General features: G+C 39.9%; 1 long non-coding RNA gene across 1 annotated transcript; it reads right to left on the reverse strand.

Annotated features, from left to right (window-relative positions):
- Positions 1–5,497: 5,497 nt before the first annotated feature.
- On the reverse strand, positions 5,498–14,911 carry LOC134285440 (uncharacterized). The gene is made up of 3 exons (XR_009996373.1): positions 12,080–14,911; positions 11,945–12,022; positions 5,498–11,889 (listed from the first exon to the last, which is right to left on the reverse strand). It is a non-coding gene; the product is annotated as an uncharacterized LOC134285440 (long non-coding RNA).
- Positions 14,912–20,544: the final 5,633 nt, after the last annotated feature.

Consider the following 20,544-nt stretch of genomic DNA (forward strand, 5'->3'; position numbering starts at 1 on the left):
TCAATTACGCAAAATGTAAAGTCATATCCTTCACTCGCGCAAACAATCCCGTTCGTCACCAGTACAGCATAGAATCTGCAAACCCGGAGCGTGTTACCTCTATCTGTGATTTGGGAGTTACTCTTGATGCTATGTTACGGTTCAATGAGCACGTGCGAATTACTACCGCCAAAGCCTTCTCAGTGCTAGGGCTAATCCGGCGTCATGCCTCTGAGTTCACTGACATCTACGCCTTGAAAACACTCTATTGCAGTTTAGTGCGAAGCATCCTCGAGTATGCTGCCCCTGTCTGGTCTCCTTATTACGCCGCACCGACACTATCCATTGAACGCGTGCAGAAAAAATTCATTCGTTTCGCGCTACGCTCACTCCCTTGGAATGACCCGAACAATCTCCCTGACTACCCAGATCGTTGTAAATTGATTAGCTTGGAACTGTTGTCGGTTAGGCGTGTAGAGTTGCAACGTCTTCTTGTCTTTGACATTCTAACCGGTACCGTCGATTGTCCTACTCTTCTAGAACAAATTCCTTTTTACGTTCCTCCGCGGCAACTTCGACATGTTCCCATGTTCGTTGTCCCATTCCACCACTCTAATTATGGTTATAATAATCCGATTGTTTCTTGTATTCGCGCATTCAATGTTGTTTCTGATGAATTCGACTTCGGTATGTCCAAAACTGTTTTTAAAAATCGAATAAGAAGAATTGTTTAGTTTTAAGTATTTGTAAATTAGTATTAAGTTGTTCAGTCTGTACGATTTTTTTTTCGAAGACGGTGAATAATAATAATAATACCATGCAATATGGGTATCTAAAGGGTAGATGGTAGGGTAGCGGGTAGGATAAAGGGTGGAGCAGACGGTCGGGTAGAGGGTTTGGGTGAAGGATAGAGTAGAGTGAGTGGAGTAGAAGGTTAGAGTAGAGGATAGGGTAGACGGTAGGGAGAAGGGTAGAATAGAGAGTAGGTTTTAGGGTAGGAAAAATGTTAGGGTAGAGAGTAGGGTAGACGGTACGATTAAGCACAATATAGACTAGAGGGTACGGTAAAGGATAGGGCAGTGGTTATAGTAGAGGGTAGTTTAGAGGGTAGGGCAGATGGTAGGGTTGAAGGTTATGATAGAGCGTAGGATAGAGGGTTTGAATAGAGGGCAAAGAAGACAGTAAGGTAGAGGCTAGAGAATAGGGCGAGATAAGATTAGATGATCTGAGGTTCTTTTTTTAATATACCTTCAGGAATTCTTTCCAGGATTTCTTCAGGCATTCCTTTCGAGAATCTTTTCAGATTTATTCCTGAGATTCCTTCATATATTGCTTCCAAGATTGTTGTATGGATTGCTCCGGAGTTCTCTTCAGGGATTTTTGCAGGCGTTGTTTTGGAAAATCCTGAAAGGGTTGTGTTAGTTATTCATTTCTGCATTCTTTCAGGGATTTGTGCTGGAATTCCTTCAAAGATTCCCTCCATGATTCCTGCTGTTATTCCTTAAGGGATCCCTCCCGAAAAAATAAATTGAAAAAATATATGTTTCTCCCGAGATTGTTTTCAGGCAACCATAGATCATAGAGACATCTTCTATGGTTCTTGCAGGAATGCCTGCTCAGCTTCTGGCCGGCATTCTTGTCATGATCTCTCTTAGGAATACATCAGGTATTCTTTACGAGATTCCTTCAGGAATAACTTCAGGGATTTCCGCCAGAATTGGTTTAGAAAATCCTGAAAGGATTTTTTCAGAAATTATAGTTCAGGTCGAAATACGTATCTGTCAAAGGAGACAAATTAAATGGAACAGTACTTAACACGATTTTCGTTTTAAAATATAAAAAAAAAATCGGAAAAGTTTACGTATGATGAGTACGTAAAGAGAGTTTGAGCTGAAGGAAAAACTTAATTACTTTATTGGAAATAATTATCTGTGTAAAATTTAACTTCTGAAGTATTTTAACGCTTGCTTATGCCACAAACAGTGAGTTCTCTTTATGTGATTTGTTAAAAAAAAAATGAGAAATGTTAAACACTGCAGTCGAAACTACATGAAATTACAGGAACCATGCATTGCATACTTTTAGGCGTTTATCGGGTTATATTTCTGCCCCAATTTATAAGTCCTTTTTCTATTCTTTTTGAGTAGTTATCGTCTTTCTCACTTGTTTAGAGCTCCATTTTATCTATACGGATCAGAATATAATGATAGCGTAGAAGTTTTACTGAAGTAGAACTGGAGAAAATTATCAGATATTGAGGACGTACAATGAAGAATTTTTTTGGAACTACACCATAGACTTCCATTTTTTTTCATCAAATCTTGCTTATTTTATTGGAATTTGGCCTTTGATAACAAATTTATTTGAAGATTTAAATTGTGAGACACCTTGGGCGTTAACAGGTTAAGAAATTCTTTATTACACCAACGAACCTAACCTCAAAATGAATGACAATTCACAGGTCATTTTGACAGATGTAACATGAGCATGAAAAAGACGGCAACAGAATCGATAAAGTAGATTATATGATCCGTCTTTTTCGTGCATGTGTGTGGTCTGTCAAAATGACCTGAGAAGTGTCAAACATTGTCATGGCTGGCTTTGTTGGTGTAATGAAGAATGGAATTGACTGCTGCTCACTCGATCGCATTTATGGAGAAGTGGATGAGCTCCAGGAAACTGGAATTGGCTCGCCACAAAACAGAACACCAAGTGGTGATCAGAGCAGGCGATTGTACCATCACTTCAAAGCGCTCCGTCAAACACTCGGGGGTGATGATCGACGATAAGATTACCTTTGGTAGCAACGTTGATTATGCTGGAAAGAGAGCCTCCACAGCTATGACACTATTCCGGATGATGTCAACACTTTTTGTATGCGTGTGTTTTATTCGAACTCTTGCCCCACCACTGTAGAATTTCGCTAACCGTAGCACACTATTTTGACACTTTGGTTAATAGGAATACCTGAAACCACTTAATTTTTGATGTATGAACTGGAATACACTTTAAAATTCGATCTGGATTTTACTACACCAAAAATTAGTAGTTTTCCGCCAAATTCAGATAAAACAACATTTTTTTTTTCAACCTTAATCGAATTTTCCCACTAATTCCATCACTCTTATTGGTAATATGTCGATTTCATTACAATTCCATTCCATGCGTTGGAACGACCATCGCATGTTACAATGTTTTGATCAAAAACCAACATTTTATCATAACTTTTGGAAATCTTGACCAATTTTCTTAATTTTTAGAGTGAAAGACTCTTTTTCAAAAAGGGTTCGAACAACCTTGACGTTGCCGACCAAGCTCGGTAGTAATTGGTTGGACGAGATTAGGGCTGTTCATAAACCACGTAGACCAAAATTTGGCCATCTCGGAACTACCACCCCCCCCCCCCCTCCCTCAATGTGGGTCGAAGTCCACATCAAATCGGTGCCTTCAATCGGTGTTTGGAAGACCCCCTCGCCCGTTTCACACAGAGGTCCGCATGTGATGGAGGGACTAGGGGCTTCCACAATGCTTGTCAAATTTGTGCGTTCCGGTGATGAATGATGGTTGCAGGATTCCGAGCGATTACCAACGGAATGTCGGCATTTAGTTGATGGTATATAGGGATGTGAGGAAACATCACACAGAGTACGTTATCCAACACTCAACTCAATATTATACTTGCCCATACAAGCTTTTTGGAAGACCCCGTCACGTTCCTCAACTGCAGGACCGAGACGACTGTGAAGTTCGCTGGCAGCAGGACTGAGTTGAGGAGATCAGGGGCTTCCGGAAAGCTTTCTACGGTGCGTCACGATTTGTGGTCAGGTCCAAAATCATGAGTTAATCCATCAGTCAAACAGTAAAGATCGGTGGTGGTTGCTTATTTCATCGGGGTTAAATCAACAATTGGAGAAGGAGTAATCATCGACGGTGTCACAGCGTCCATTCAAGCGCAAGAACCTCGAAGAAGAAAGCCAACGACAGTTCGAGGAAATGGCCTGGAAGATTTACCTTTGGTGTTGCCGATGGAGGTGTTTGTGCAGAAAGTGTATCTTGGGGGCATTGAAGGAAAGGAAATGTTCTCGTTGGTTGTGTAAAGTGGGGATGTATCTAGCAGTAGTGTGATTTTTTCAAAGATTTTGGGAATCTTGACCTCATTCAAATAGGAAACTTTTTCTTTATCGGGAATATATTCTATGGGATCGATCCGTAAAAACTGAATTAATGGACAGCATTGCCGAAAATGATCTCGGAAGCCCGGGATTTTCACTAACTGGAACTCACTGCTATCGTTACCGTAGTTCTGTTACGATGACTGAAGCTAAGGATGAAAATTCCCCAAATCAGCGATACGGGAGAATCGACGAAAAGTAGCTTTTGCAAATGAAATGCAGCTGAGGCTGAAAATACTGGTTCAAGAGGAAGATCTAGCAAAATCTTGCAAAATAATTGGCTTTGAGACTGCACACTAAACGCTTTCAGCAATATTTTGCTGAATTTTGCCGAGCTGAAAGGTTCAGCAAAATTTTGTGCTGAACTTTCAGCAAAGTTTGCTGAATTTCAGCAAAACGTTGCTGGTGATCAGCAGAGTTTACTGAACAAATCAGCAAATTTTGCTGAATTTCAGTAAATTTTTTGCTGAAACCTTCAGCTCGGCAAAATTCAGCAAAATTTTGCTGGAACATCAAATCGATTTTTTGGTGTGTGGTGAAAATGCACCGGAATCGCCGAAAATTAAAAAAATAATAATTCTTACCGGAGGGAGTAGCAAAGGTTTTTGGCATTTCAAAATATAAACATGTCAAAATGACGATAGGGATCTTACAATAGACGATAGAGCCTTAAAAAATCAATAACAAAAAATCTGTACTTCAATCGCGATACGGAGGCCTATAGCACGAAATTAGTTTCAACCAAAAATTGCACAGATGCTTGGGATACTAAAAGAGATTGAAATTTTATTTTAAATGACCATATGTTCTTCAAAGTTATGGAAAATCAAAGAACAGATATTCAAGTCCAACTCCAAATGATATAAGGAATATTCCACTGTCAGTCGCAACATGTTGCTTAACGACGCTAGTGCTATCAGTTTGATTATTCACAGATTTTTGAAATAAAATATGTTCTAGTTTGGATGTCTGCTATCTGTAACGAAATCAATAGTCCACATTAATAAAGCTGAGTAAATAATCTTTACTAAATCTATGTCAAGCCTTTTTAGCAAATCGAATCTTCACAGAGATCTGAGTAAAGAGTATTCATTCAGTTTTATTCATATGTTCCAATAAGTTGTACATAGTTCGTAGTCTGTTAGCTGATAGGTGATGAATTGTAAAATGTTAAATTGTAATGAAATGTTATTCACGAATGTATTTACAATAAAACAGAAACAAGTAACAATAATGTTTCAATTTCACCACAGTCTGTCAATACAAACCATATTTATAAAAGCCCATTCCATAGCAAATTCATTTCGCCGACCAGCTGCACTCTTGCAATGTGTACCACTACCACTGCTTTTCAATGCCCACACAAGTAATGAATTATTCAAAAACTCGTCATTTCCATATAATGGATAGCAAACTGTGGATACCACATTTTATCACAACAAGCCAGAGGCCAACATGAATTGCGTTTTCGTTTTCTAATGAACTTGCAGCCCCTCTAGCATGTTTTGGCATGGCTTGAATGTAGGGTAAGCTGCAACAAACATTTTCATCCGAATTTCAATTTCATTCGAGCACTTACCTGGAAATCCGCTCGCTTGCATCCGGAAATGTTTGCTCCCCACCAGTCTCGCAGATAGAGGTGTTTTACTAATTGCACCGCACGAACAACCAGAAGGTCCCCTCGGAAAACAAGATTAAAAGCTCGCACGCCTTGCTTCATATCTTTACAGTAAAGGTAATACATCTCAATTTCGTGTTTTCCTTTTCTCCTTCTTTTGCAGGAAACATTGCCAATCCGGGCCGTGGCTCACACCAACTGGAACAACATCATCACCACTGCTAAGCTTCCCCAGCCCCCGGTACTTAGTCTGTTAGCCGCTGCTCGTTGCGGCGGCTCGGAGGAAACCACTAGATTATCCCTAATTATCCCCGGGCAACGCTCAATCTGACCCGGCTTTCGTGTGGTGGTGTGGCTGGCTGCCCAAGTGTCAGTAGCACAATTTTCCATTAGGATTGCATCGGTGAACCATGATCGTTTCCTCCTAGGTATATCATCCCCGAGTGGTGGGCAAAGTTATCTTTTCACAGCCGGAGGATGTAAACCAGAGGATTGGAAGATAGAAAAAATACCCCGCCCAAGGATGCATTTCTGCTGCGTCGACCTACCGAGAAACACTCTCGGTTAATTAGAGGAAGTAAATGGAGGAGGAAGTTGCGCTTTTTGGTCGGACATGATCCGGATGCTGCACCGGCGGGAGTTAGTAGCATTGATTGAGGGAGTTAGCAAAAAGGGGCCCTGATGTGGGACTGCAGTTGATTGTTCGATAATTAATTGTGAGTTTGTAGTCCGCGGGGCTGGAAACTGATGGCCTCATTGGCAGATAAGGCAAAACTGAAAGCCACGAACATTGATTTCACGGGGGAAAAGGTTTTACGGGAACAATAAATCCTGATGAATTTGCTGAGGATAAATCATGCTGTGATAAATTTTGTGTCTATAAGTTAAATATTTTGCAGTAAGATATAATCCGGAACCTTCATGAAGAACGTTTCCTTCAAATGGCCTCGGAGAACGCTGCTGTACGGATATCTATTTAATGGAAACAGAATTGTTGATGAACGCCAAGCCAACTGCCAAAACGATCGTTATAGTAGCCAACCGAGCTCCCGGTGCTTAGGTCTCTTTGTAGTCTTGTCCTTGCTTTAGAATTTAAGGATTCTTTTTGCCACAAGTCGAGTTTTGTAACGAACCGATCTATCGTTTCCATCCCCCTTTAGCCGGAAACTCACTTGGATTTAAGGGGTTTTACATCTCTGGGGCAGGTCCTCAGCTGCCTATGACGCTCATTCGCGATGAGCTGTAGAATCTGATTTCCGGTCCTGCCCCGAATCTCGTGATGCCAGAGTAGCCGAAGGCTGACACGAAGAGTCGTGTCACCATCGGTCTAAGCCTCGATGACAATCAGACGACTATGATTCAGAATTGTGTCTCTGCGAAAGCTGTTTGGACGGTGCTCAAGGACTACCATGATAATGGTTTAGAGGTCCGGTTGGAGCTGCTGGAGGTCGGTGACATGGAGCAGCACCTTCAACATTCACCGATTTGTTGCAGCACATTGCCGATACTGTAGTACCGATTCCGGATGAATAGCTGGTGGCGATGTTGTTGAGCTTGTTGCTTGATTCTTTTGGATTGCCACAGCTTTGGAGCAAGGACTTAGAAACGAACTATCATTAAACCTTAATGAATCAAAGTTGCTTACCGAGGCAGAGAAACGTCACGTCGGGAGAGAGCAGTTACTAGTGCAGTATCAGGAGAAAATGCACTGCAGATTAATTTTGTACGAGATGGAAGTGAAACTACGTCCGGAAGTGATTCTGGTGTTGGACCGAAAGAAATTCGTGTTTGCTACCACTATAAAGAGCCCAGGCATCTCAAGCGAAACTGAAGCTGAAGCTTATAGTGAGGCAACCCGTCCAGATCCAACAAGAAGGAAAGAAGCGACCAGCTGAAGGAACACAGCGAAGTCAAAGCAACACGTAGAGGCAGGCCCGTTAGCCTAGGTGGTCGAAACATGGACAGCAGGCGGTTTTCTCGTGAATACTGTTGCGTCAGCGTCACGGTATATAACAGACGATAGACTGTTTTTTTTACGTTTGAGCAATCCACAGGAGTGAGTGTCCTTTTGGCTGATGGAGAGAAGGCGGAAGTTGCCAGAATCGTTAAAATAAAACTTGACTTCATTATCGGCGTCTTCCTGAACTGTCGACATCGTGCTAAGTGAGGTTCTGTTTGACCCGTTTCATCAGGGGATTGATCTCGATGATTACCCTCACAAATATGTAGTTTTCGACGACAATCGCTGCGAGGTCCGGAATCGATCCGTTGTTGTTTCGGTGATAGTGATTCTTTACAGCAGTCTGCACAGGTTATGCACTACAGATTAAGCGAGGGTTTACGGTTAACCTCCTCATTCTTCCAATTTCCAACGCAATTGTCAAAACAATTCACGTGAACGGTTATGCGGAAGGGATGAAGCTCGTCAACTATGGAGTGGACAAAAAAAAATTGCTCGCACACCGTTTCCGAGGAAGGTTGTTTACCTAACAAAATGGGCTGCAGGAGAGGAAAAATCGTGAATCCGTTAAAAGAGATGGCAATGTTTAAGTTGCAGGGAGCAGGATTGAAAGAAAAGTACTGTGAATAAAAACCGCACTGATAGTTCCCCATCTCCAGAATCAGGTCCCGACAAGATCGACGTAGGCAGCTTTCTGATTTGATAAAGAGAAAAAGGAGATGAACTGATTGCCATAGACCAAGATGAACCAGTAACGTACCGCTCAGTTGTGTTAGAAAAGAGGAGTGAATTCGTGCGATGGAAGAAGAATACAGTTTCTTGATCTCGAATAACACGTGGAAGCTTGTGAATGCAACCTGTTAACATTGCTGGGGATAAATGGGTCTTCCTCATCAAACAAAACGGCAAGGGGAACATGGAACGGTTCAAGGCTAGACTCGTGGACATGGTTCACCCAGCGTTCCGAGTCTGACTACGAGAAGACCATTGCTTCGGCCGCTATGCAGTCCACGCACCGGACGCTTTTGATTGTAACTTGAAACAAGAATATGTCGGTGAAACAATTAGATGTAAAAACCGTATATATTTACGGTACGCTGTGAAACGATTTAGGTGCGAATAATATCGGGCTTCATTGAAAAATTAAGAGAAGAGCAAGTATGTTGATTAATAAAGAATATCAACAGGCTCGAACAGGCGACCATAGTTTGGCACTACACCATAACCAGTATTTTCAAGACCTGGAATTCGGACAGTGCAAATAGGACACGTGGCAGATTAGAGGGTGGATCTACCTTCATATCTACGTAGGTAGATGATTCCTAGGTAGTTTGTGTAGCCTGATTGGGTTGCAGCTCTACGTTGCAACGAGCTGTTGTCTGGATGGCAGAGTAGCGAGCGAAGGTGTACTAGGTCATAAGATTAGCTGATTGTCGGTAGTCAATTGCACGGTACCTAATCTACACTAAAGACTGCACGTTGAAGCTCGAGATCCAGTTAACCGGTTATTGCGACACCGACTGAGCGGGTAACACAATTGATCGTAAATCCTGCAGTGTTAACCCAACTAACAATCACTCATTTAACAAACACCATTATGACGAATTAATTCAACATAATGTTGAATAACATTTGAATTATTTTCACGTACAACCTATGTTCGGGTTTTGTTCACACAAATTTGGAGAAGTTATAAAGCATCATGTTTGTGCACCAACTTAATTTTTTGTTGTTCAAAGCGTTTTACAAATGTACAGGAAAGTTGTTATTAAGCTTTGGCAAAAATGACTGAAAATAAATAAAATGCAAAAATGTTGAACTCTCACGAGTAATTATTACTATTATTATGAGAACACCTATTATGAAATAAGAATTACATATAAAATTACCTAAATCCGGATTAGAACTCGAAACCTGTCGATTGCCAGCCGCATGCCTCCCTATCTGCGCCATCCTATGGTGAGATGGTGAAATGCAGCACCCAAAGCAAAACATAATCTTCCCATGACTCAATAATGATCACTCCTGAACTTGTGTTCAGCAGTGGTGAATTAGCACAGCACGCGGTAAGCAACTGAACAACGCCTTATACTTTAACAGCTGTTCAGCCCAAAACACGTGTTTTCCATTCTGATTTCGCTGTCAGTATTTTTATCGCATGGTGAGAAAACTTGTATCGAATGCGGCCAAAAAGTTTTGATCCTCATTGAAGATATTGTTTCCAGACGTACTAATTGCGATATGAATATGTTTATATTTTTATTTTTAAATATCGATCTTTAAAAATGTATGACAATATGTGGTGCGGTATGGTCTTGGACATGGTGCATTCAGAGCATTTGTTCAGGTAATCTTCTCATGCTCAGTCGAAAATCCGTTGAGCATTTTTTTTATTTCTTCTTTTGTCATGGAATCTTGATGTTATGTTCAATAAATAGTGCATATGGATGTTTAAAGGATACTTGAAATGTGTCGATTTCTGAATGCTGTTTGGTTATCTAGGTGGCTGTGGGAACAATATTCAGTAAACACAACAGCACTGAAGTGTCAAATGCATCGATCCAAGTGTCTCCTACAATCGAACTGCTGCGGAAGATAAAAAATATAATAATCAAGGTACAAGATATCTCGTTACATGCCTCATTTTTACGTTGATTACATCTTTTGGCACTCAATGTTAAACTACATAATTCTATTCTGTTTTGTTTTATGTGATTCGTTTAAAATATTGGTTCTTTAATAACTTGGTTGTCTAAACAGTTTTAGCCATGATTTATCCCATAATCCATAGTCAAAAGTGAAAAGCACATTGTTCAGAAGCATATGCTTATCGATACATCAGCTTAATAAGATGCAGACAAATGTTTTGTTGAACTCCTTTGTTAAGGAATCAATGCTTGTCGAATAAATTTCTTGTTGAACGTTTAAAAAGTGTTTTAATTTATCATTGTTGATACCGATGAGGAAAGTCGAACATTGACTACTTTCTCAATTGAAAAATCATTTAAACTGTAATGTGTAGAGCATAATTTTAGTTCAGCTATCATTACAATTATTAAGCATGTAACGTTTTAGTCTGTTACAACAGTCTGCGGCTTAAGCGCCACCTTCTAAATTAGAAGGGCCGTAGGCTGAGATACAATCCCGGCATGAGATTACTTGCCTCAGGGCAGGTTATAGTGTTTCCAGAATGCTAAAACTACAATTTGAACGAACCAACCGAAGCTAAATCAATCCAATTTCAAACCACACTAACTCAATACGCCTCAATCACACGATCGATCAAGGAGTGTGTCTCGGCTAAACTAAAAATCAACTCAATATGGGTCACAAAACTTAGCGCGCGGAAAAAAGAAACAGTTCAACTAAACTAGAAGTAGGAAATGATAATCAATTTACGAAATTTTATTGAAAACTAGAAAAGCAGTCTTGTTTTGAGTTTTACAAGGTTCAACTAATGATCAAAACTGTTTGACTTTATTCAGTATTGCGCATTTCTATTTGTGACGTCACCAAAGGATCTAATTGGATATTCTATTTTAGGTAAGCTTCCCCTAGGGAAAAATTATTCTTCGTGCACAATAAAAAAAAAAGTCTGACCTTGTTCGGCGGGCCTAGGTCCCACGAAGTCCAACGTAGCTACGAGCTGGCAGTCTACTCACCACAGCTAATCCCACGTCGAGTACCGATTCTGAGGTGCGAGGCGGATTCCGAAGGTCGAATCAGTCCCGGATGTGCGAAATCGTCGGGGTAGAGATGTCCCCGGAAACGGTGGAGTACCGAGCCAGTTGACGAGGCTCTGATCGCACAGGTTTGGCTAGACGGGATTCCGATTCGGCGACTTACCAGAAATAGACACTCAAGCACCTTGCTTGTGGGATTCGACTTCTGATCGAGCAGTTCGGAAAAAATGTCCAAACGTAGTTTGGCGGTGGCTCGAAGGGCGCTCTGGAGGCCTGAGTCCAGTTTCACGGTTGCCCACGTGGTCGAACGATGGGTTTGGTCTCCCAACGTCCTCGGTCTTCACAGACGAACTTCAGACCGACTCTTAACCGGGCGAAACGGATCCAAAATGACCCACGATGGCCAATGCGGACATGAACTGGCCAACACTAGTCCGACGCGGCCCACACTAACCGCCCTCGTTGGTTGGGCTTGGCCTAAACAACGTGGTACTTAATCACTGTTCTTCACATTTAGATCGTATTAGCTTACCTTATTCTAGTCTCACAGACAGGCACTGAGACTAAGATCCTTCTCACTAGAAAAAGCTAATATAACTCAAAAAAAGAACTATAACGGAATTTCAAATTAATCCACTTTTAAATTTTAAATCAATACGCGTCTTACTTCGAGTTTAGTTTTAAACTGCTAGAATTATTTATCGATAGCAAATATCGATTATGATAAATTCACCACTTTTTGATTTTGATCTTGACTGTTTGAGAACTCCACCAGAAATGATGGTCGATCGCGTTTGGGTTGATTAGTTATTTCAACTTACGACGCAATTTCCCATACGATCATGTACTGAGAGCTAACAAAGTATACGCGGATTGGAAAATGGATTATTGAGAATTTAGCTCTTTAATCAGTTCAAATTTTTCTCTACTGCGCAATTTCTGGACGGAATTTTCCATTTTCATAGGAATTCGAGCAGCAAGCTGATGCGCCTAAATGTAGACCTGCACAAGTTTTAAATGTTATAATTTTCTTCATGCCTTTTTGAATCACAGGTACCTCGGATTGTTCATAGGTGGCGCATAGCTAAATAAAAGCTTTTAAAAACTTGCAGACATATGCGTAAATACGCTAAGAAAAGTGTTATCTTTGTTGTAACATATTTTAAGGGCATTAAAAAATATAAAAGACAATTTCTTTTAAAAAAGGAACAAAACCATCGTTACAAGCAACAATTCAGCAAGCTTGCTTGTTTGTGACTTGCAATTGTTAGTTGGGAACCTATTCCGCGTAGGAAGAATCAGCTAATGCTGGACTAGCCGAAAACAATGCTGCGTAACTTCATGAAGGTGGAATACGTGGCCTCATCTAAAGCTGTACACGACGTTTGTGGTTGCGAGATGTACTGGAGGAGCTAAGCGCGAAGCACGATCCACGAAGAAAATGAAAGTTGTCTGTAGTTAGTTCTGCTGGATCAAACGGCGATCTAACCATATCGCTACATAGTTTCACGGTTTCACTAAGCCAGAGAACTTTGTGCAGCAGGCATCATAAAGCTGTACGTAGTATTGTGCATCGGAGGAGATGATTGCGGACTCTTTGATAGATCCGCTCAGTTCGCTAAGTTGAAGAGGTTTAAGTAGAGTTCAGACATAGACAGATATTTTCAAAATCATTCTGCATCAGTTCGAGAATCAACATGTCGTAGAATACGCCTTCGAGTTCCGTTTTTCTTCTGCGGTGATTTCCCATTGGTTTGGTGGTCTTTATCCCCATTCGGCAATATGCTCAAGCAGATATCCTAAAAGTTGGATGTGTGCTTTTAAAGCGTTCTATAAAACTGGAGCATCTTGATGAATGATGACTTGATTGAACGCGTCCGTATGGGATAGTTTGTTGCAAATAAACCGAACAATAGACGCGGTTTCTGTTCAAAAAAGTACAACAGCGATAAATCCAAGTTAGCATCGATTGAAGATCAGCAAAGGCAAGAATACATCAGTACATACGCTGTGTAAACTCGTAATGTATAACCGTTTAGGTTTTAATTGAATCTGATAAACAAAAAGGAAGAGTTAGACTTGGCATCGGCCTAAAAATCTCGTTAGAAAAAAAAAAAAATTGAAAGTTAATTGCAATTGCTTTCAATCAGAAACAATGAGCAACAGAAAAAATCGTATTTTATGTTTGTTTTTATATTGAAACCATCTCCTTGATACTGCAAAATTTATCACAGCGTGTTGTAAATTCACCGAAGATCTCAGCCATAATAATGATATCATCATAACTGAAAGTAATGGTCTGCTTTCGTGACTCAGTCCAGCCCCATTTTTGTAGCAAAGTAGAAGTAATCAAAGTTATAGCTCCCGCCCGGAACGCAGTCATTTTTTCCTCACAAAAAAGCAGGATTTATTTATGCATTCAACTTCCTCATTCATTCAGCCAGTGTCGTCCGAATGTACAAAGAGCACAAAAGCGCGTCCATCAGGTAGTCTCCTAAAAAGTCTTCATCATTACTTTGTAAATATACCGTTCTGGTCCTGTCATTACCCGCCATTTCACGGCATCGCGTTCACCCCCAACATCACCGACCGACGACCACCTTTTTTGCAGGTAACCGTGTATAGAAAATAAATCGACTGTATACCTTTTTATACCTTTCGGCATAACCACTCGGCCAGGATGGGGCCATCCGTGCAGCTCCCGCTACGCAAGTCTTTTAAAGTGACGATAAAGTGATTTTAGGCTGAATTAGGCAGACGAAAAATGGAATCAAATGAAATGGTGAATTAACAGTGGAAGTGAAATAAAATGTAAGATTTTCCGCTTCCCGCAACGGGACAAGGTTTCTTTTGGTTTGGGAAGAAAATAGGGGAAGTAAACATTCACATCGAACTATGTAGTAGATGAACTCTACTGGGGGGAAACTTTAGCGAACAAATGCGCATTACTGAGCTTCCCTTCCGGCGAAAACCGCGAACACAAGTTGCAACGGAACCACGGAGCACATTTTGTAGATAGATAGGTTACCATTATTTATATGAATTGTATAGAACCTAAAGGTATATCTGTTAATGTAGTGCAATATTTTCTATATTTTGAACGTAGAATCCACAAAAACACACATATTTGTCACTCTATTTATCAGCCGATGATCAAAATAAATTGTAAGCACGAACCATTTGATGACATGTAGAAGTATAACAGTTGATTCGAACGAATTACATCCTAGCGACTAGTGAATGTTAGTAAAAACCGAACTAATTTTGTTACGGGTTTAAAGCTTTTATCTTATATGTTGATAGTAGGAACAAAACGGTGAGGATATGTGAATCTGGCCCTATTGAGCCCCGTTGTTTTCCAAGCCTTTGCGTCGGTTTTGTAAGAGTAGTATCTAGTGGTATTTATTTTTTGTTGTGAATACGTTATGAAATGTTCAAGGTAACACTATTAAAAATGATTTAAACGTTATATATGATGTTAATTAATTCTCGGATACTTTTTCAAAACGACGTATAATACACGCAAATCCTATGTTGATACGTCGTTTTGAAAAAGTATCCGAGAATTAATTATCTTTATTAAAGAGATTTTCAGCACAGTTCTTGGCTGGTTAATCTCTGGCAGATATATGAAGTTATTTATCTTAAAATATTGTCTACTTCTAAGTAGATTCTCTTAATTTTGTGCCATTTCATACCATTCAATGAAAACAATTGTATCTTTCTCGGTTAAAGGAATGTATAGAAATGTGTGAATAGCTTGTCAGGTATGATTGAACAAAATTCTTGCCAATCATTTTCTTCTTTTCCTTGATTCAACAAGGATCTCTACTAACTGCAATTATAAGTGTGAAAATGTAGGAGTTTTCACATACATTGTTCGAAAACTTTTCCTCTATCAACAAACTCATCCTACGTCCAAACGTCCTACTAAAATACATTGACGCTTGAAAATTATATAATAATCATTATCGTTCGCAAGCATGTGCAGACCGTGGATGATAGTACCATTTCTTTGCAAGTAAGGCTGTTGGGACAGATTCCTCCGGAATAAGTCACTTATTGACAGCAGATTCTTGCTTCAATGCTGGAATATATTATTTTCAATTATAAACTACAACTAATTACTATTTACAATCTTACATCCTAGTATTTCATATAATTCCCGAAGGAGCAGCTTCTCAACACATCGTTCGCCTTGAGCACTTTCTCCACTAAATCTGTTATTCAACTCAAATATAAATCCACCGAAATATTATTTTCAGTGTTGCCAGTTTCAATACAAATATTTGTGAGACGAAAACCGTCCCAACATCAGGCTTTGTAATCGCTCCTTTAAGTGCAATGTTGATAAGCAAATTTGAAAGGGCATTACTCGGCTTCAACTCATACAGACATTATCTGCCAGAGCTATTTTTTTAACTGAATCGTACGCTACTTTTAAACTTGTTTAGGATAATCTACCGGTTAAACATTAGATCCATCGTTGATCAGCCATCACGGAATCCAGCCTGGTATTCGCTGACGAAGGACTCCTCAAGAGGTCTCAGTTTGTTAAACAGACACGCATCAGTATTTTGTACGTCGAGTTTGTAAGAGGAATTCCTCTGTAAATCACACACACTAGTCTGTATCATTTTTTGTAGATTGGGCATATGATGCCATCCAACCAGCTGGTGGGCAATTCTTCATCCTCCCATATCTTTATAAGAATCTGGTGGATTGATGAATGTAGCTGCTCGCTTCCGTGCTTAAGTAATTCGAGCAGGATCTTGTCCTTCCCAGCAGCCTTCTGACGGTTATAGTGTATAGTGTCTTAACCTTTTCCAGTGTTAACGGTTGCAGTACTTGAATGTTGTCCACTATGTCAGTCCTCTTCCTGGGTGCATCTTCATTGTTACCATTCATGAAATCTTCAAAGTGCTCCTTCCATCTTGCAGCCATCATTGTTTTGTCTACCAAATTTCTCTTCCGGCCACAGCACATGGCGGGCAATGGCGCAATCTTGTTACACACGCTATTGTCAGTCGCATTAAACCTCCGCATATTGTTCCTATCAATGTTTTAATGCGCTTCAGCAATCACACTTTTTTCGTGCTGTCGTTTCTTGCAGCAATGGAAATGATTCTCTTCTGCCACCTTGCACTGCTGTTGGTTTTTGAGTGTGTGTAGGATTCCTACATACAAGGAACTTTAGTTGTCAATGTCAGATCTCTTGTTTACTGTATGAGGAGTGTTTATGATACTACAGTCCAATTCAAGAAACACCACCACACACCAAACACACGAATAGCTAAAAGATTAGATCCACACCAGTTACTCCCACTCATTTCTCACAATTGCTCTAAACAATATCCACCATCGTTACATGGACAAAATGATCGTTCGATGGACCCCCGAATTTAGATATTTAAAAAAAAGTTTTTTTGTTGTTCAGAGAGTATGTTAAGTGGTAGAAAATGTGTGAAAATGTAAAGAATTAATTTTATAATTTTTGTAGGATTTTCACCACACTTGTTTGGAAATTTTAGACGGATTATGTTAATACCGAACCCGCTGAACGAGAACGATTCCGAGTTCTGTGAGGTCTAATGTTATTTAGCTTATTATAATTGGCTTATGAAGTCTCGTTATAATTGTAGAATTCCCTGAAGAAGCCTATGAAGCCTACCCCATGTTCTGCGTTATCGCCGGCGCTGTAGAAGATGTAGTACTTAAATGAAGAGTTGGCAATCTCCTGGATAGCTACCGCATTAACGTTATCTTGCTGCAGGTCACGAGCCAGGAGCCCAACACGTGCAGATTCGTTCATAATTTTCACATTCACACATCTGACTTTTCAATCGCTGCCTCTCATGCGCTGCCTTCATGTAATGGCAGGCAAAGAAGGCGGTTCAATTAATAACTATGGAAATGCTTAAAGAACACTAAGCTGAAGCGAGGCAGGCCAAGTCCCAGTGGAGACGTAGAGTCATAAAGAAGAAGAAGAAAAAAATTGCAGTTCCCTACATTACGATATTAACCCATAATATTGAAAATCTTGTCTAAGTTTCATATTTTGGGATGTCAATCAAAATGTTGCCTGGTGTTCAACTTTAGATAAAAATGCCAGACTAAAGAAGTGTTACAATTTGCGATGTGCGGTCGATATATTGATAAAGCAGGAGATTGCCTCAATGCCCCTGCATTGCGATGTGCTTCAGGTGCCCCCACTTCTATCTTTCTCTTTCTAGTCTTTGTTTACGAGAGTGAGTGAGAAGAAAGAAGAAGCTGCGCACGCTAGATCATGAACGTCACAAAAGTCAACGAAGGCTCTTTGGGATTTGGAACTGCAGCAGATTAAACCGGGGGAGGCATCAATGCGAAGATAAATGCATCGGAAACGAGTAGAGTACTGGTTGAATCATTATAGCGAACTCCGCCATAAGTGCAAGCTTCGAACAAGGAAGCCAGAGCGCATGATTCCGAGGACGACGTGGAAATCTTCAAGCGAAGATTCAGCATCTGGTATCCAATCGGTAGTGATGATCACACATCATCGACGGATGGGGGAGTGGATCGAGAAGGCAGTGAATATGAAGAGCAGTCCGACAAAGAGTTCGAAGGGCGAAGGCGTCATAGACGTGGAAAAGGAATGTCCCGAAGTGTCTTCTTCATCTTTATGGCTCTACGTCCGCACTGGAACTTGGCCCGCCTCGCTTCAACTTAGTGTTTTTAAGCACTTCCACAGTTATTAATTAAAGGGCGTCCAATGCCTGCCATTGCATGAATTTGTATTTTGTGCAGGAAGTACAATGATACTCTTTCAGCAGGTTAATATACAAACTATCGGAGGCTGTTAATATCGTGAATGTCGTCTTTGGAAACACAAAAATGGTTGCAGATCCGAAGAATGTGGATAGAACGGTTGCACGTTTAAGCATCACCACTCCACAGAAAGTTGGCTGCACCCGCTGTATCGAACAATGCTACCCACGTCCAACGACATAGATCTTGAAACCTTATGAAGAATGCACCAATCGGCAACGGGTCCAGGAGAGTTCCGGTACCTGCCAGTGACCCGATTTAGTGACGGAGCACAAATGAGCTGTTATGCCATCTTAGACGACGGATCAGAATTAACTGTCATCGATCAGCATCTTGCGGTGGGTCTTATGCTTTCTGGAGCGGTTCTTTCCCTCTCTCTGAAGAAGCGAACATCAACTTTACAGGGTTGTGTCCGGCATTCAGGCAACATGTCCTGTCCACCGTATCCATCTAGGTTTGGACACCTTCGGGATGCTAGGTTCACCGTACCCGAGCAGAAAGGAATAACAGCAGCATAAGGAGCTGTGTTATTTGGGTAAAATAACTGAATAATAGAATCGATTATTTTTAAGTTATTAACATAACACATTATCACAGACAAACAGACGTAACACTTCGAACATTTTTCGATTCAAATCATGGTCACGGAAACATATTCGCCCAATGCTAAAAGGACTAAGTTTGGCCGACCACCAACTAGGTGGCGGTAGTGAGCAAACGTCAAACTCGAACCAAAACTATGCGAGCGCCACGGTTGGGCAGTTGGCCAACTATCAAATTTTGAAAAAGACCGGTAAATCGGTGTACGATGAGAATTATCAGAGTGTTACGTCTGTTTGTCTGTGATATTATGTTATAAACTTGTCTGTCATAAGCGGCAAAATAACAAATATCAAAACAAAAAAAAAATGTTCTAGGAAAACCATTTTAATAACTTGTTTTGTTAGTTTCAATAACAACTTAATAACAGTGAATTTGGAAAATATTTCAATAACAAATTTTAATATTCATTTGTTATTGATAATAATCGGAAAGCAAAATTTGTTATGACATCAAAATCGTTACTAAGTAAATTATGTTACTTATTATATAAAATTATTCTCTTTTTCTCTAAAACCTACAAATAACATGAGTAACAATACTTTAAATGATCGAAACATACTATATTCAGTTTTTAATTCATTCTAAGAGAATGTTAGAAGAAAATTTTTTCCAGAAATGTCTTCGAGAGTTATGCCACAAAATTATTCGCAGATTTTCAAAGACTCCCCTAGAAATTCCTCCAGAATTATGAACAGAATCCCTTCAAGGATTTCTTCCCGTGATTATTTGTCCCGATTTTCATTTTGAGATTTCTCTGAAAATTTCTTTGCGAGTTTTTTTTTCTGAAGAATTCTGCTGGAGTTTTTCAAAAGATTTTTCCAAGAATTCTAATAATTGCTTAGAGAAATTACTTTTGGAATATCTAAGAAGATTGCGCCAGGAGTTGTTTTGAAGACTTCTCCAGGGTAACGAAGGGTTCCTCCAAAACTTCCAAGTGTTTTCCCAAATAATATTTAAGGAATTTTCAGAGGATTCGTTCGGAAATTTCCTTCCTAACTGAATACGAAAATGGAACAAATCAAAACTACAGATCTTTATTATCAAATTGTCGCTTTGATTTCAAAACTTGTTACTGTTGTGCTATTGTTGATAAGTTAATCAATAGTACAGCAATAACAAAACTTGTACTTCAACAAAACATGTTATTGAAATGTAATTGAGTGAATGTATAGCAATAGCTTGAAAATAACTGAATGAGATTGTCCAACAAAATTTGTTATGGAAAAGCTATGCCTTGATAATTAATTAATAACAAAACACGATATAAAAACAGGTTATGTGATTTCGTAGTTATTAATTTGATATTCTCCTCTGCTCGGATAGAGTGCAGTGAGCCCCCTTGGTTCATCTTTCTCCATCACACACCGTTCTTCTGCACATCATCAAAGATCTTCCCTTGTACGCATCGCTCAAAAAGTCCGAGTACACTAAATTCTGTTTTTACGCGATTTTTTGTTCCGCGTAAAAAAAATCGTGTAAAAAAAGTTTTCAAAACTTTTTTTATCGGATCATCCTAAAATTTTGACAGGGTATCAAGGATGATAAGAGAGATTTCTGGTAAAAATTTGAGCCCCATCGGAAGTAAATTTCGACCAGGAGAGAAGAATCTTTCCAAAAACACATCGCGTAATTTCGAGAAAATCGTGTAAAAAAAATCATGTAAAATAAAACCGCGTAAAAAAAGATCGTGTAAAAAAAAGAATTTAGTGTATTTGCAGGTCC

The sequence above is a fragment of the Aedes albopictus genome, chromosome 1 (genome assembly GCF_035046485.1).
Source record: "Aedes albopictus strain Foshan chromosome 1, AalbF5, whole genome shotgun sequence".
Classification (NCBI taxonomy): Eukaryota; Metazoa; Arthropoda; class Insecta; order Diptera; family Culicidae; genus Aedes; species Aedes albopictus.